The following is a 16,258-nucleotide window of genomic DNA, read 5'->3' as shown; positions in this document are numbered from 1 at the left end:
CTATATATACCAGGCTGGACTTGAACTCACAGAAATTGGCCTGTCTCTGGCTTTGATTAAAAGTGTGCAATACCATACCTGGCTATTTTAGATTTTTACTTCTATAATAGATTGTAAACAGAGGCACAGCTTTTCTTTGTGTCCTGCTTGCCCAGTCCCAAATAATCACACAAAAGTTTATATTAATTACTAAATGTTTGGCCTATAGTTCAGGCTTATTATTAAATAGCTCTTACAACTTAAAATTAACCCATTTCTATTCATCTACATTTTTCCATATGGCTTCACAGCTTTATCTGTTCTCTAGCATCTTGCTTTCCAGCAGCTGTTTGAACCTCCCTGGACTCTGCCCTTCTCCTCTCTGTATTTTCAATTTGCCTTTCCCACCTGTTCTTATTCTGCCTTGCTATAGGCCAAATCAGCTTCTTTATTATCCAATGAGAAGAATACATATTCACCACATACAGGAGGATTATCCGACAGCAATGGACCACATTCCTGGTTACAAAGCACAATCCCGTGTAGTCATTAGTATTGAATTCAAGCAAGAATATCTTGAGTAATCATCTACAAGGCCACCAACAGCCTATGGGAAAAGTGCCAGAACTGAGGAGTATGAGGGACTGAGGCCCAGCTACTGACATCCCTAGAGAGGCCAAGAGATCAACTTGACAGCCAGCCCTAACCTGATTGCCTGCTCTATCCCAGTCAATTAGTGACACTTCCCCCAGAGAGCTCAGACCTGTGTAATAATTTACACATAACTCCCCTTTGATGGCAGAGGAAACTTAATATGGTACCAGGCATCCCTTAAGGGCCATTGATCTTTGCCCTGGAATGCCTGTGAGATCCGAGTGGCCTGCAGGCAAGATAAGAATAGGATAAGGTGTCCCTGCATTTGTAAGCTTGCTGACCATTGTGGGAGTGAGATGAAATGGTCCTTTTATTACTATCCACCAGGAAAGGAGACAGCTGAGAGAAGCAGAACAATTTTCTTCCCCAGCCATGGATTCCATAGATAACTGTAATGTCCACCTTTGATGTCCACCTTCTTAAGTCCTTCCCTTTGTCCCCTTGCTGTTGGGCTCTAAGGCTCCTGTCCTTCTGTTAATAGTAAGAATAAATCTATTTACTCTAAGTTTGAACTGAGTCTAAGTATTTGATCTTTCCCAGTGGATTGAAATGCCACGAGATGGCACAGGGGGGGCAGCCCCAGCATTCTCAAGGCAGACTGGCTAGGAGTGGAGCGGGGATGAGGGTCTGGGTTTGCCAAGGAAGGTTGGTTAGGGTGTCAGAGCTGGACTATAACTACAGATTTCAAGTTTTCAGATGTTGTGGTTTGAATGCAAAATGCCCCCATAAGCTTGTGTGTTTCAATATTTGTTGCTCAGCAGGTACTGCTGTTTGGGAAGGTGATGAAAACTTGCAGAGGGACATCCTCACGGAGGAAAGTGAGTAACAGGGCTGGGTCTTTGAGGTTTGATAACCCAGCTCTACTTCCTGTCTGCTCTGTTTCCTGTTCCAGAGAGCTGGTTAGATTTTTGTCAGCTTGACACAAATTAGGGTCATCTGAGAAGAGGGAACCTCATTTGAGAAAACGCCCTGTAGACCAGCTTGTTAGAAGCCTGAGGAGGAGCATTTTCTTGATCGATGATTGATATGGGAGGCCCCAGCATACTGTGAGTGATGCCACCTCTGGGCAGGTGGTCCTGGGAGGTTTGAGAAGGTATCCGACCTCAAGGAGCAAGCTAGCAAACAGCGTCTCTCCAAGGACTCTTCTCCAGTCCCTCTGACCTCCAGTTTCCTGCTTGATTTCCTACTTTGACCCCCCTCAGCAATGAACTGTGACCTAGAAGTATAAGCCAAATAAGCCCTTTCTTCTCCCATGTTGCTTTTGGTCATAACCTTTCTCAGAGCAACAGAAACCTAACATGCATCAAGAGTGGAGGACATCAGGATGCTAAATGCTCCCTCCCCAATGATTTGCTGCCATAACAGACTGTCCCCGCAGCCTGTGAACCAAAGCAACCCCCCCCATCCTTGGTTTGTCAGAGCCTTTATCACAGTATGGAAAGTTAACAGTATGCACTGTTAGTTAACATTTCTACTGATGACATCAATTTCATCAGCGTGTGAGGCAGTTCAGTAAGATGCCATAGGGAAGGAGCCCAGTGCATTGCTAGGTGGTATTATGTTTAGTATAATTCACCTTGCTTAAACTCCTGAGAGCAAAGGAAAAATGCACATAAAAGTCATCCCATCTACAGTCTCATTTTCAAGACAAGGTCACAGAAAATAGACCATGGGACTTGTTGGATTATGTCACTTCTCTGTGATCACAGATCCTTCTGAAATTTATTCTTCACTGGATTTAGTTGGTTATAGGTAATAAAGTTGTATTTATGAGGAAATAAAACCCAACAACCCTTGAAATGCATATAGACAAAGGGAAATTTGTTTTTAGATTCATGTGGACAACAGAAGAAACATCTTAAATACAATGCATAAAATGGGAGAGCTTGAGTGATATCAGAGAACGGCAACAATTGCCATAAGATAGTGTAGCACGAATAATAAAAACCCTGAGATAAAGATTGGGGCTCAACCTGAAAATCAGAAAAGCAAGGCAGCGAGCCACTGGCTCCTTCCTCTACATCAGACCAAAATGGCGATCCTGCCTCCAGGACTCCTCAGAATGAGACTCGGCTAAGACCTGTCTCTTCCTGTCTTATAGTCCTCTCTAGGGCAGGGATTAAAGACATGCACCACTACCGCCCAGTTTCTATGGCAAACTAGTGTGGCTACTGGGATTAAAGGTGTGTGCCACCACTGCCTGGTCTGTATGGGCTGACCAGTGTGGGTGTATTCGCTGATCTTCAGGCAAACTTTATTTATACGAATGAAATATCACCACAGACAGAAAGAGCAAGTTGGAGTTTCACTGGTCGGCTTGATTGATTATCTTGATAAGCATGGGAATTTACCAGGGAAGGAGCAAGTCACGTGAACTTTAGTAACTCTAGGTGAAATTTACTTACAGGTTCAAGTCATGTAGCTAAATGGGTTGGTGAAACACAGGTTGTACAGAATACTCATTATGTAGCCATTAATTAAGTGGCTCGTTATTACATTCACTTGTTAATTAAGCTTTTGAAGAACTGCAATTACAGCTTCTCGTCACCTGGCAGACCGACTCAGGCCCCAGTGTGCGTGACACAGAAGCGCGCCAGCCAGTGTGCGGCTTCACTGGCACTGGTTAGCTTCCAAGCAGAAGGCTCTAGTTCCCCGATGTGCCTGGGGGCCTTTGTCTCTCTTTCCTTAGATGGCCATCTTCCGAGTGGAAAAGGGGAGAGAACTGAGCAGAAATTGGCTATGAGGAAAGGTAATTTGACCCTAACCTCTCCCTATCACCCAGGACTTTTTTGAAGGGAAGGGACATTGCTATTAAGAAAACTACCTCGATGCTATTCTGATTTTAGCTCCAGGAAATTGGGTTTTCTTGCTTATTTGTGAGTCTGTGAATTGTACACATAACAGATCCATGCATTTCCCATGAAAACAAAGCAGTTCTGTCAATCACAGAAAAGCCACCTTTCTACCCCTCCCTCCCCTGCCTGTGACTTCTCCATCTTTATTTTCAGGGAAATCATTTAAAAGGAATCATATAGAATGTAACCTTGTGAGACTGACTTTTTTTAAAGTTTTTTAATGAGAATATAATTAGATCATTTCCCCTTCCCTTTCTTCCTTCTGACCCTGCACATGTTCCTATATTTCTCCCTCCCAAACCCATGGCCTCTTTTTCTTTGTTATTGCTATGTTTACCTTCTATATGCATATAGATATAAAGCCTGCTTGGTTTGTTTAGTGTTACTTGCATGTATATGATTTTGGGGCTGACCTTTGGGTATTGAATAATCAATTATGGGGCTCATCCCTGGAGAAGACTATTTTTCCCACTCCCACGCTAGGCTTGGTTGAAAAGCTATATAGGAATCATATTAATTTTTATTTACCTAAGATTACATATAACACATATAAATTTATGTATGTACACAGACACAGTTTTAATAAAGTTATGCCACTTGGGCTACAATTCTTCCTCCCAAGAGCCATAGACTGTCTAACAAAACACCCAATACTAGGCATGAGAAAACCCCTTTCAAGTTGATCAGTGAAGTCAGAGAGACTCCTAAAACAACACAGGACATTGCTGCCCTGGGTTACCTCCCAGAGGCTGAAGTTAAGTCTATTGCTGAGGACACCACACACTTTGGACAGGACTTAGTGGATCCACACTGGATGAAAGAAACTGGAAGATGCATGCTATACAAACTTCTGAGGGAGGGAAGCAACCAATCGTCCTATCTGCTATGATCCCTGGGAACCACAATAATGGTCAGCGTGGCATGATGTCCCTAAGAGTGGAATAGTGCCACAGCCAGCATCATGGAACAAGAATGAAAACTGGCATAGTTAAAGGATGCCCCTCACTGAAGAGAAAGAGGTTAATGAGAATTCAAGGACAGCCTGCATCAGATCTGAGAAACTTCTAATGACCTGGATTGAAGATCAGATGCAGAACCAGGACAGCCAGCTGAAATAAACGGTTTGCTGGGAAAAGCTTCTGAAACTGTTCATCATTTTGAACTTGCTTCTCAGCTCCGGGAGTTCAAATAATTCAAGACATGGTGGTGACACATACATGGATGTGAAGCAGTGCACGTGCTGTATGAAGGCAGCAGAGGAATTTATGAAAGCCCCAGATACCCTACTTGTGGGGGAAGAAAACTCTCACTGCAGATGAACTCTTCCCGGTCTGGAAACGAAACCCTGCAAGGCCTGCCATACAGTACAAAGCCAAGCTAGTACCAGATTTCAAGGCCTTTGTGACTGAAGTCTTTGCGCTTGAGGGGCGCAATGTTGCAGGCTACAGATTGAGACTTTGATCTGGCACAGTGAGGCCACTCAGCCTCTGTGCATATCAATTAGCACCTGTGGCTAGAAACGGTAAGATGGCCCAGCTCCTCCTCCAAGATGCCCTCTTAAAATGCTGTGCAAACAAAACAAAAGGGCTTCTTGGAGAATGACATTACTTTCCAGATTTTGTTTGCTGTGGGTAATGTCCCCACATATCCTTTTGTGGGGGATTTTAATCTCCATGCCAAAGTGGTGTTTCTTTCTTAAAAACTATTGTTCTTTAAAAAGAAATATGATGTTGGGATGTCCCAAGCGGCCTGCGAGCCAGGCAGAGGCTGCCGCCAGAGCAGTGCAGGTTCCCTGGGCGAGCAGCAGAGTCAGGCGGCTGGATGTGGTGGACAGCAGAGTAAATGGACATAAGGCTATACATAAAGCTAAACATTTATTGCTTAAAGAAGAGGGAGACAGAGAGACATAAAGACAAACATAGAGAGAGACAAAGACACGTGTGCACACGCCAAGAGCCGGACAAAAGAGAGAGAGTTAAGATGGCGACCAGGAGGTCAGAAGTGGCTGGGAGTGGGCGTGGTTAGTCCTTAAAGGGACCGCAAAGGAATAACAAAAACCACTTCTTTGATCCAAGCAAAGGATCACAAAATCATGGGAGCTTTTAAGGCCTACCAGCTGCTCTGCTGGGGCTGCTGTTACAACTAAGCAAGACACTGATACCATTCTAGAAGAGTTACAACATCTCTGACCACATTAAAAACTTTGCATGGGCTTGGCATGATGTCTCTAAGGAGTGCATGAGTGTCATGTGGAAGAGAACACTCATAAATTCGCCTGACCAGAGATCTGCCATGGGTGAGGTGGCTGCAAAAACAAGCAAGCTGTGTCTACGATGGCAAACTCTACACCAGGCACAGCTAGGATGCTGTGCTGTGACGAAAAGTTAAGGGAGGAAGGGCTGATTCCGTCTCATGGTGAGAAGGGAGACATCATCGCAGTGAGGGAGGCCTGCCATGGGAGCGTGAGTCACTTGCTCATAGCTTGGAAGACTGGGAAGCAGAGTTCAGGCTGGAACTGTAGTAGGCTGTTGGATCCTCAAAACATGTCCTCTAGAGAGCTACCTGCTCCACCAAGTCTTCCTTTCAACTTCCTAAAACTGTGCCTGCCACCATCTCGGGACCAAATGCTCAAACACATGAGCGTGCAGGGGACATTATAGCAAGTTCCTAGAGGTCTCAGGTGACAAATGAAGAACTGTTAAGACCTGGAACGTGGATGCACAGCTACAAGAGAACTGAAAGGAAAGACAATGTAAAGTAGTGATTCTCAACCTGTGGGTCACGACCTTCCACAAGGGTGGTATATCATACATTTGTTATGATTTATAGCACTAACAAAATTATAGTAACGAAGTAACAACAAAAATAATTTTAAGGTTGAAGAACTGGGTTAAAGGGTCGTAGTACTAGGAAGGTTCATGAGAACCACTGATGGACAGCAAGAAAAGAGGCCCCAAGCAAATTCACAGTGCAGATCTCAACCAACTGCTTAAAATTTAAACATGGACCCCAGTTTGAAAGATTTAATGCAAAGATGTGTTCATGGCATAATATCTACTAAAAAACAAATTCATGATGGGAAAAAAAAAAGCCAAGCAAATTCATGGAGTTTACGGCTAAAGAACGATTCCAGCAGGAGAGGACAGTTCCGTGTTAGCACTCCGGCAGGACGTCCTGCAGGACAAGATGCAGACGAGGAAGACAGCAAAAATGATGAACCTGACTTAGTATTGACAAACCAATGTTTGTCTTAGTCTCTAACCAAAAAGTTTAAATGTTAGGGAAAGGTAATTCAGAATTAGACAGTTATATAATAAGGACATAAACAATGTTTGTATAAACTTATGATTTTGTGTTTTAAGGTGTTATTACAAAAGAGTCCAAAAGTTAAAAGGAAATAAAATTAAAATTTTATTGAGTGTGGTAACACTCCCAGCACACAGGAAGTGGAGGCACAAGGATTAAAAATTCAAGGTAATCTGGGCTATGTAGCAAGACCCTGTTCTGTAGCAGGTTTTCTTGGACTACCAGTCCCCAAAACGTGACACAGAGGCTTAATATCAATTATGAATGTTCAGCCTTGGCTTTAGGCTTGTTTCTCACTAGCTTTTTCTTTAACGTAAATGAGACCATTTCTGTTCATCTATGTGCTGACCTGAGGCTTGATTACCTCATGTCTGTACTGTTCATCCTGCTTTCCTGCTTCCCCCACTTCTGGGTGGCTGGCCCCCAGCTGGTTGGGCCCTGGTTGGCCAGCTCCCTTTTCTCTCTGCCCGCCAACCCCACCTACCCCTCCTCTGCCTAGTTATTAACCATCCGGCTTTTTATTAGACCCATCAGGTGCCTTAGGCAGGAAAAGTCAAACAGCAACACATCTTTACATAGTTAAACAAATTCAGCATAAACAAAAGCAACACACCTTTACAGAATTAAAGAAATGCAATATATCTTTACATAAACAATTATTCTGCAACAGAGCCAAATGTAACACATCTTTACTTAGTTAAACAACTACTCGATTCCACGACACTGTTCCAAAGAAACAAACTAACAAGCAAGCAGCACAGCCTAAGTGTGGACTGTTTGCTAGTCTATGGCAGTGCACAGTAATATCGTAGACCTTCCCACTCTCTCATTGCTCACTCACTGGCTTTTCCAGAGGAACGCCTGTCCTGCAGGTTCCATGCACGCTAACCACTCCATACAAGCGCACTGCAGCATTTACAAGTCTTTCCTACTATACTCTACTGTGCCTTCTCTGTGTTTAGATGCACATGTGTTTACCATTGTATGGCAGTTTGAGTACTATGGCTGTGCAGGTTTGTGGCTCAGGAGCATTAGGTTATGCCACCACAGAGAGAGCCTCAGCGTGTAGGAGGCTCTCATGTAGGTTTATGCAAGTGCAGCCCGAGGTATGCCCACGAGCATAAGGTCACCTAATGATGCACTTCTCAGAATGCATCTCAGTCAGCACATTATGCCTTACCAGAGCTGAGGGGTCGCTGGTTTCTTACACTAGTTTGTGGGTATGGTCTGCCACCTAATGTCCATAAGTGATCCTTGCATGTTTGCATTCATGAAAACTTGAAAAATAATTCAAAATGTAAATAGGCTTTGTTTTTTCCTTTAACACAGGCTTGTTCTTTGGTTTGTTGCTTTATCCATATCCCTCCACCCCCACCACACACAGCCCATCACTGTGTGCCTTCAGTTCTACACTGCCATGCCTCCCATGCTCCCCTGCAGTGTGCTTCCTATCTAAAGGGTGAATTCTTTCACAAACCATCAAAATCCCTACAGTGGACTTTACATCTCTAAATATTCACGTTGAGCCAAAACTGGAGCAGACTACGACATAGTAATCAATTTACCACTGTCTGTGTGTAATACTGTTCCAACTAGGGGAAAGGTAAGACAATAGTTGCAATCTTTGGCAATGAGGGATTATTTTGAGAGTTCTTTCTACTGTTTTTTGTTCAGATACCTTTTCTCTTGAATAGTGGTTTTCCCTCAATTTCGCCTCAATTTCCCTCAATTTCACTTAGGCTTCTGTGACTGGGACCAAGAGCAGCTTGGAGAGGAAAAGGTTTGTTTTGCCTTACAGCTTACAGGAAGGGAGAGGCTCACACCAGAACAACATCATCTTACCGTCCATGACGAAGGGAAGTCAGTGCAGTGCAGGAACCTGGAAGCAGGAACTGAAGCAGAAGTCACACTTTTTGCTGACGCGCTCCAGGGACCAACTGCCCAGGGACAGTGTGACTCACAACAGGCCGCACCCTTCCACATTTATCACCAATTAAGAAAATGCCCCACAGGCTTGCCTACAGGCCAATCTGATGGAAGGGAAGCCTTTATCCCATGAGATTCCTGCTTCTCAGGTGGCAGCAGCTGTATCAAATTGACCAAAACAAAACAGAAAACTAACTAGGACACCGTGGCTTCAGCTTGAATTTTCTTAAAATACAGGTTTGATGAGTGAGTGCACACATGCATGTGCGGCACGATAGCTTGTCTGATGTGAGATGCAGGTTTGTGCTTCTGCTGTTTGCAGGTTCCAGAAGCATTTAGTAGGCTATTGCTACACTCCTGTAATGCAGGAGGTGCTTTCAGAGCAGCTGCTGTGTAGCAAATGCCGTTCTAAGTGCTTCGTGAGTATTAGTGAGCACATATCGGAAACGGATACTACCTCCAGCTTCGTATGAGTGAGCACACACCGGAAATACATCTAGCCTCGTTTCTCAGATGAGGCCTGGGACACACAGTTTTAATAGTATGACCAAGTTCAGCATTCTCGAAAGACTGTTTTATGAGAGAAATGGAACTCAAATTCACGCAGTCTGGTTCTGAAGTTCAAAGTCTACCGCGCTGCTGTAGCCCAGTGAAGCTGTGTGCTCCCGGACCCCCTGGGAAGCTTGTTAGGAAGACTGCTGGCAGTCACAAACCCTGACACAGCAGATCTACAGAGAGCCAGGCATCAGCCATTCAGGGAGTGCCCAGCTGATGCTGATTCTGAGGCTTCGAAGAGCATTTGAGAAGGCAACTAACCGCACCTGAGAGAGGCTGGCTTCTCCAGGCTTCTCCCTCCACTCTGAGACAGGGACCCATGGATGTAGGCTGACTACAGATTAACTAACTGAGGAAGACCTTTAAATGCAATCCTCTCCCCAGCCCCTCCCCACCCCCCCACCCCAAGTGTTGGGCTTAGAGGGCTGTACCACCACACCTGGCTCTTGTTACCTGAACTTTTGATGTAAACTGTGAAATGTGAGACCTGCTGGGTTTGAGGTGAAGTGTGCCACCTTCTGTTTCCTTACTCTTTGACTGTACAAACTCATGCCTAGATTCTAATCATAACCTCCAAATGAAATGATACTATGATGGCACTTTGATTGGGACTTTTTATTTGTCTCTTGATCATTTACCCACCCCTTTCAATTCTACCTAAGCAACTAAGAAAGAATTTTCTGAAACAGGGCCATGCTTCATGCTAACTATGAGAAACAGGCAGCCCAAGTTTGATCTTGGAACTCACATGATGGAAGATGAGAATCAGCTCTCACAAGTTGTCCCCTGACTTCCACAGACATGCTGTGGTATGCACATCCATAATCTCACATGCGATGATAATAATAAATAAAACAATTTGATATTTTACCATGCAGCTAAGCATCTCCACAATTAGTTTTTAATATCCACCCCCCAGAAAATAAAACATATTGTGCTTGGAGATGACTCAGTTGGTAAAGGAATTAATTGCCTTGTAAACGTGAAGTCTCAGGTTCAGATCCTGGAACCCATGTAAAGCTGCACATAGTGATATGCATATTTGTAATGCCAGGACTCCTATGAGGAAATGGGAGGAGGGGCAGGAGACTCTCCAGAAGCTTGTAGGCCACCTAGCTTGGCCTATGTAGTTCCAAACAACAAGAGATCCTGGTCCAAACAAGAAATCAAAAGGGACATTTGAGGTTATCGCCTGCTCTCCTCATACACACTGTGGGGTGCACATACCCTGTACTCACTCACATACATACATGACTATGCTCATAAACTTTATTTTTAACTGTGTGATGGTATATGTAATATATAGCACACATATAAAATACATTGGATGGCAAATTGCAAAGCTAAAATAATTGCGGGAATAATCTACTAATATGAATGAGAAAAGGAGCAAGAGTGAATTTTGAAAAATGGATTTAAAATGACCCATCTGCAAGGATGTTCATCTCAACCTTGTGAGTCAAATAAACAAACAAGAAGCAACCTAAAGGTCCTTCAGGAGGAAAGAGGTTATATTTGGTTCATATGCAGTATTCAGCCTTCATAAATAATGAAACAAGTTATATACTCTAACACTGAAGATGTGGTGATGAAAATGGGAGATACAGAGCCATGGGTGCTATTTGACACTTTGTGTAAAAGCTACACAGACACACACATATGTACATACACATGCATCTATTACAAAAAATTAAATAATATCAGTTTACAAAGTGTGTGTGTGCACGTGCGCACACGCGCACAGTGTATGTGTTTGAGTGCCTCTGTGTGAAGGGTCAGAGGTTGACTTAAACATCTTCTATTGCGATCTATCTCAGTTTTGAGATAAGCTCTCCTACTGAACTGGAATCTCTCTGGCTACATAGGTGCTCAGCCTATGTAGCCAGAGAGATTCCAGTTCTAAGGATCCTCCATCTCTGCCCTCACTGCCCAGCTCTGGTGTTAGAGGCATACACTGAATGCTTGACTTTTTAATGAGGGTGATAGGGACCCAAACTAAGGTTCTTGCGTAGCAAGCCTTTTACCAACTGAGCCATCATCCCAGCCCAAATACTATCTGGCTTTTTCTTTTAAAAAAAGATTTATTATTTTTAACTATGCTTATGTGTTTATATGTGGCTGTATGTACACATAAGTGCAGGAGCAGACCAAAGGCATCAGAGCCCCCTGGAACTAGAGTTGCAGGCAATTGCAAATTGGTGGAAACTGATCTCAGGTTCTCTACAGGAACAGCACCCACTCTTAACCACTGAGCCATCAGTATCAAACTTTTTCCTTTTTTTTTTTTTTTTTTTTTTGAGACAAGGTTTCTCTAGACCAGGTTGGCCTCGGACTCGGACTCATAGAGATCTACTTGTCTCTGCCTCCCGAGTGCTGGGATTATCAGATTTTTAAGCATGCAGGTTCCCACCCCCAAGGATATGAGTTTAATTTCACTGATACTTCAATTAAACAAATTATAATTATAAAAGTAGTACTAGTAATAGAAATAGCATCTACTAAGCTCAATCTATGTATTTTTAAGGTGATTTATTTTGTGTTTTATTTATGTCCATGTATGTCATGCACATGTAAGTGCCTGCAGATACTGGAAGAGGTGAAACTGGGGTTACAGGTGGTTGTGAGCCTTTCAACATAGATACTGGGAACTGAACTCAGGGTCTCTGGGAAAGCAGGGCACACTCTTAACTGCTGAGTTATATCCCAGCCCCCAGATCAAGCTATGTTTAAGGTACTTTTTATGTATATTAGATGTGCATAGAAATCCCCATAATCACTCCACCAATTATGTATTCCTTTATATTTATTTCAAGTTGGTGGAATTAAGCAAAGAGGGATTGGGAGAGGCAACTTGCCTTCTAAGTGAAGTGTGGACTGTGTTCTTTGCTCATCAAAGAAGGTTAGCAGCCAGAACCATTGCCATCAAAGGTCTGGCCTGATTCCACCCACATCCTGCCCAAGTGAACTCTTCGGTCATGCTGACTGAACACAATGCTTAAAATGTCTACCTTTGTCTGTTTCAAAGCTCTAACGTACTGAGAGGCAGGCTCTTCAGAAACCTCACCTCAGGCAACCTTGCCATTTAACTACAAAAGGAAAAGTCCCTTTCCTCTTTGAATCTCATGCACTTTGGGGAAAACTACTCTCCTTTCCAAGTAATGTTAAAGAAATTCCCACCGGAAGGAGGCTGTGAACAGGAATTCCTGATAGTGGCATGGAGGTGACACAGATGACAGGAACCACAGAAACAGAGAAAAGGTGTAAAATACAAACTTCCTATCTGCCAATTATAAAACACAGTATGAGTGACACTGTGTCTACATGATCAAAACAATTTACCCCAAGATGCTGAACTGACACCCCTCTTCTCTGAAGCAAGCCCAGAGCGTCAGCCCTTGGATTTTGGACTTCAAACTCCCTCCTAAAGAAAACCGGGCTTGAGAAAAACGCAGCACTGATAATGTAGCCAAGCACAAGCCATAAAGCAGTAGGCTAAGTCCTAAGAGAGCAGTGGGACTTACTTCTTGGAAGGCCTTTCCCCAGCGACTCAACTCTGATGTGGGAACTGGGACGCTGTGCTGCTGCTGCCGTGGCTTGAAGCCTACAAAACAGTTGGACTGGTTTCTATGTAAATAAAGTGCTTTATAAAGACACTGATAATACTGAACAGACAGACACAAAGGAGGGTGGGAAAAAAAGAGGGCATAGAGCAGGGTGGGAGTGAAGGAAAGTTGAAATGCAATCGTTCTAGCCACCTACTTGTCTACCTACCGACTTCATCTACTTATCTATCTACCTACCTATCGACCCACCTACCTACCTAACACTTATCTATCTACCTATCCATCCATCCATCCATCCGTCTCTCATATATTTGGGTTTTCATTTTATCTTTTTCCATCACAGATATTGAGGTTTTTATCCTGGCTACTTAAGCCTCCTTGATGACAGAGGAACAAGGAAAAGGTAGAAAACACCCCATCCACCATTAAAATCAGAGACTGAAATGTCAGTAAAAGTTTTTTGTTTTTTTTTTAAAATCCTTTCTACCAGGAAAGCCATTGTGGCACTACTGTTTGCTGGCCTAACAAAAATGAAACCAAGCTTTCACTGAAAAGACTCTTATTCTCCGGCCAAATGCTGAATCGACAGCCCAGTTTCTGCAAGCACTTGCTTAACGGCCACAGACAGCTTCTGTCCCAGTGATATACTGGGTCACATGGAAGAGACACAACAGAAAGCAGGACCAGGCAGAAACTAAATTAGTGCTTTGAAGGTTTGCTGGGTTGGCATCAGATCAGGCATCTCCGCCAGGAACTGATAGCTTTCTGCAAGGGTGTGTTTGGTAGTTATTTCGTGTCCTAAAAAATAAATAAATAAATAAATAAATAAAAATAATGCTTTGTTAAAAAAAAATCTTGATCTTTATTGACCATTCTCACTAAGTCCTTCTGTGATCTCTACTTCTCTGGGAATTATTATTTTTCCCTTTGTTTTTATGTGTATGGATGTTTTGCTTACATGTATGTAGGTGTACCCCACGCATGTAATGCCCACAGAGACTAGAACAGGGTGTATATTAGATTTATGTGGGTACTGGGAATTGCACCTGGGTCCTCTGGAGAAATAGCCAATGCTCTTAACCCCTGAGCCATCTCTATAGCTCCATGATTTTTTTTTTCAAGTGAAGGCTGTCCTTGAACCCATGCTGAACTGCTTATCTCCTGAGTGCTAGAGTTAAGGGTAGGAGCTACCATACCAGAAAATTCACAGATTCTTAAACCTTAACAGCCTTACCCAAGAAATACAATCAGAGTTTTGCTTTGTTTGTTTTTTCGAGACAGAGTTTCTCAGTGTAGCCTTGGCTGTCCTGGAACTCACTCTGTAGACTAGGCTGGCTTCAAATTCACAGAGCTCCACCTGCCTCTGTCTTCCAAGTGCTGTGATTAAAGGCGTGTTCCACCACCACCCAGCATACAATAAGGTTTTGATGCAAAATCCAATAAACAGACTTAAATTCCAGAGGCTTGTGAAGTTTTGGGGAGCCACATGGTTCATTTGGGCCCTTCAAGGGCAAGGCTGAAGGCTACCCCTCCATCAGAGATGCTGTAGACTCAAGTGAGATGCCAGGGTTATAGAAGGAAGTTGTGTCAAAGTAATAATCAGTGATGATTGTCACAGTATACTGTATCAGTTACTTTCCCATTAGTTACTTTCCTGTCTGCAAAACACCATGACCAAGGCAACCTAGAGAAGGAAGGGCTTATTTGCGTACATGGTTTCTGCTGGATAAGAGTCCATCACCATTACTGGGAAGTTGCAGGCATGGAACAGCAGTAGAGAGCTCAAATCTTGAAGTGCAATTAAGAAGCAGAGAGGACGCACCGACTAACCCTAGGCTTTGAAACCTCAAAGCCTGTCTCTATTAAATACCTCCTTCAGCAAGGCCACACCTCCTTAATCCACCCAAATACCCGAAAAGCATCACCTGGAGACCACATGATTAAACATCTAAACCTATGGGGGACATTTCTCATTCAAACCACTACAGACACTCAGTTGCAGAGTTGGGATTCCTTTGAGGATATTCAGGTCAACACTCCCTCCCATCTTGTTTGTGGCAACAAATTTGCCATCTTCCAGAAAAATCCGTGATGAAGGATGCTCAGGTGCATAGTGACAGAGGGCAGGCAGCAGGAGTGACGGCTTGCTGCTCGCAGTGGAAGTTACACCAATCTGACGTGTGGCTACACAATGCTGTCGGAGCCAGTGGATCCTGAAGAACAGCAATGGATGGACTCCAAGCCCGCCCTTCAACTCTGCTAAGTCAGCTTCCGGCGAGGTAAGGAATCGTCCTAGTCTGCTTTTTTGCTGATATGATAAACACCATGACCAAGGGCAACTTGGGAAGGAAAGGGTTTATTTCCTCTTACTCGGTACAGTTCACTGAGAGAAGCCAAGACAGGAACTCCAGGCAGGAACTGAAGCAGTGACCGTGAAGGAGCGCTGCTCATGGGCTTGTTCAGCTATCTTTGTAACCCAGACCTACCTGCTCAGGAGTGACACCACCCACAGCGGGCCGCATCTTCCCACATCAACCAGTAATCAACAAAATGCCTCACAAACAAGCCAACAGGCCAAATTCATGGAGGCAATTCATCAGCTGAGATTCCCTCTTCCAAGGTAAGTTGAGTTTATGTCAAGCTGACAAAAACTAACAGCACAGGGGTGATTTAAAAAAAAAAAGAAAAAAGTAGGCAAAAAGAAAAAACTTAAAGCTAGAGAGAAAGGAGATCAATTAAACATTTTTTAAGATAAAACCAGCAACCTCTGCCCACGTTTTGTGTAAGCCACTACCTCTATTAATAGCAAATGCAGTAACATCACACAACCATCTGCTCCCTTCTTAAAATACTGGAGGCTGGGCCCAGTGTTAAGCAAACTTGGCTCATCTTTTCCTCAAGACATGCTGAGCAGACGGGCACTAAAAGGTGGCACTAAGGGAAAAAAGAAAAGAGTGGATAGCTCCCATGGCCTGATTTATAAATCTGCCTGCCACTACACACCATGGATTCCAGCCTCCATGACCTGATCCGTTAATCTGCCTGCTACCACTCAGCCTTGGATTCCAGCCTCCATGACCTGATCCATTAATCTGCCTGCCACCATGCAGCCTTGGATTCCAGCCTCACAACAGCTGTCACTATACAAAATTAACTCTGACACTTAGATACAGCTGTTTAGCAAAGGAGGTGAGAAAAAGGATGAAGATCCTTTTCTCGGTCTGCCAACTTGGACCACACACAGCTCTGTCTCCTGAGATTTTCGATTATTTTGCAGTTTCACTTCTTCCTTGTCACTGATTTCAATTTCACGAGAAACAGCACACTTTCTTGTAACTCTAACTGAAGCTCCAGATGGGGCGGCAGGGAGTTAAGTACAGATGTAGGAAGCTCCTGTTTCGGTACTTGAAGATGCTTGTT

This window comes from Myodes glareolus, chromosome 4 (assembly GCF_982192425.1).
Source record: "Myodes glareolus chromosome 4, mMyoGla1.1, whole genome shotgun sequence".
In the NCBI taxonomy this organism is placed as follows: Eukaryota; Metazoa; Chordata; class Mammalia; order Rodentia; family Cricetidae; genus Myodes; species Myodes glareolus.
The sequence above is the reverse complement of the archived record's forward strand: the minus strand, read 5'-3'. Positions refer to the sequence as shown.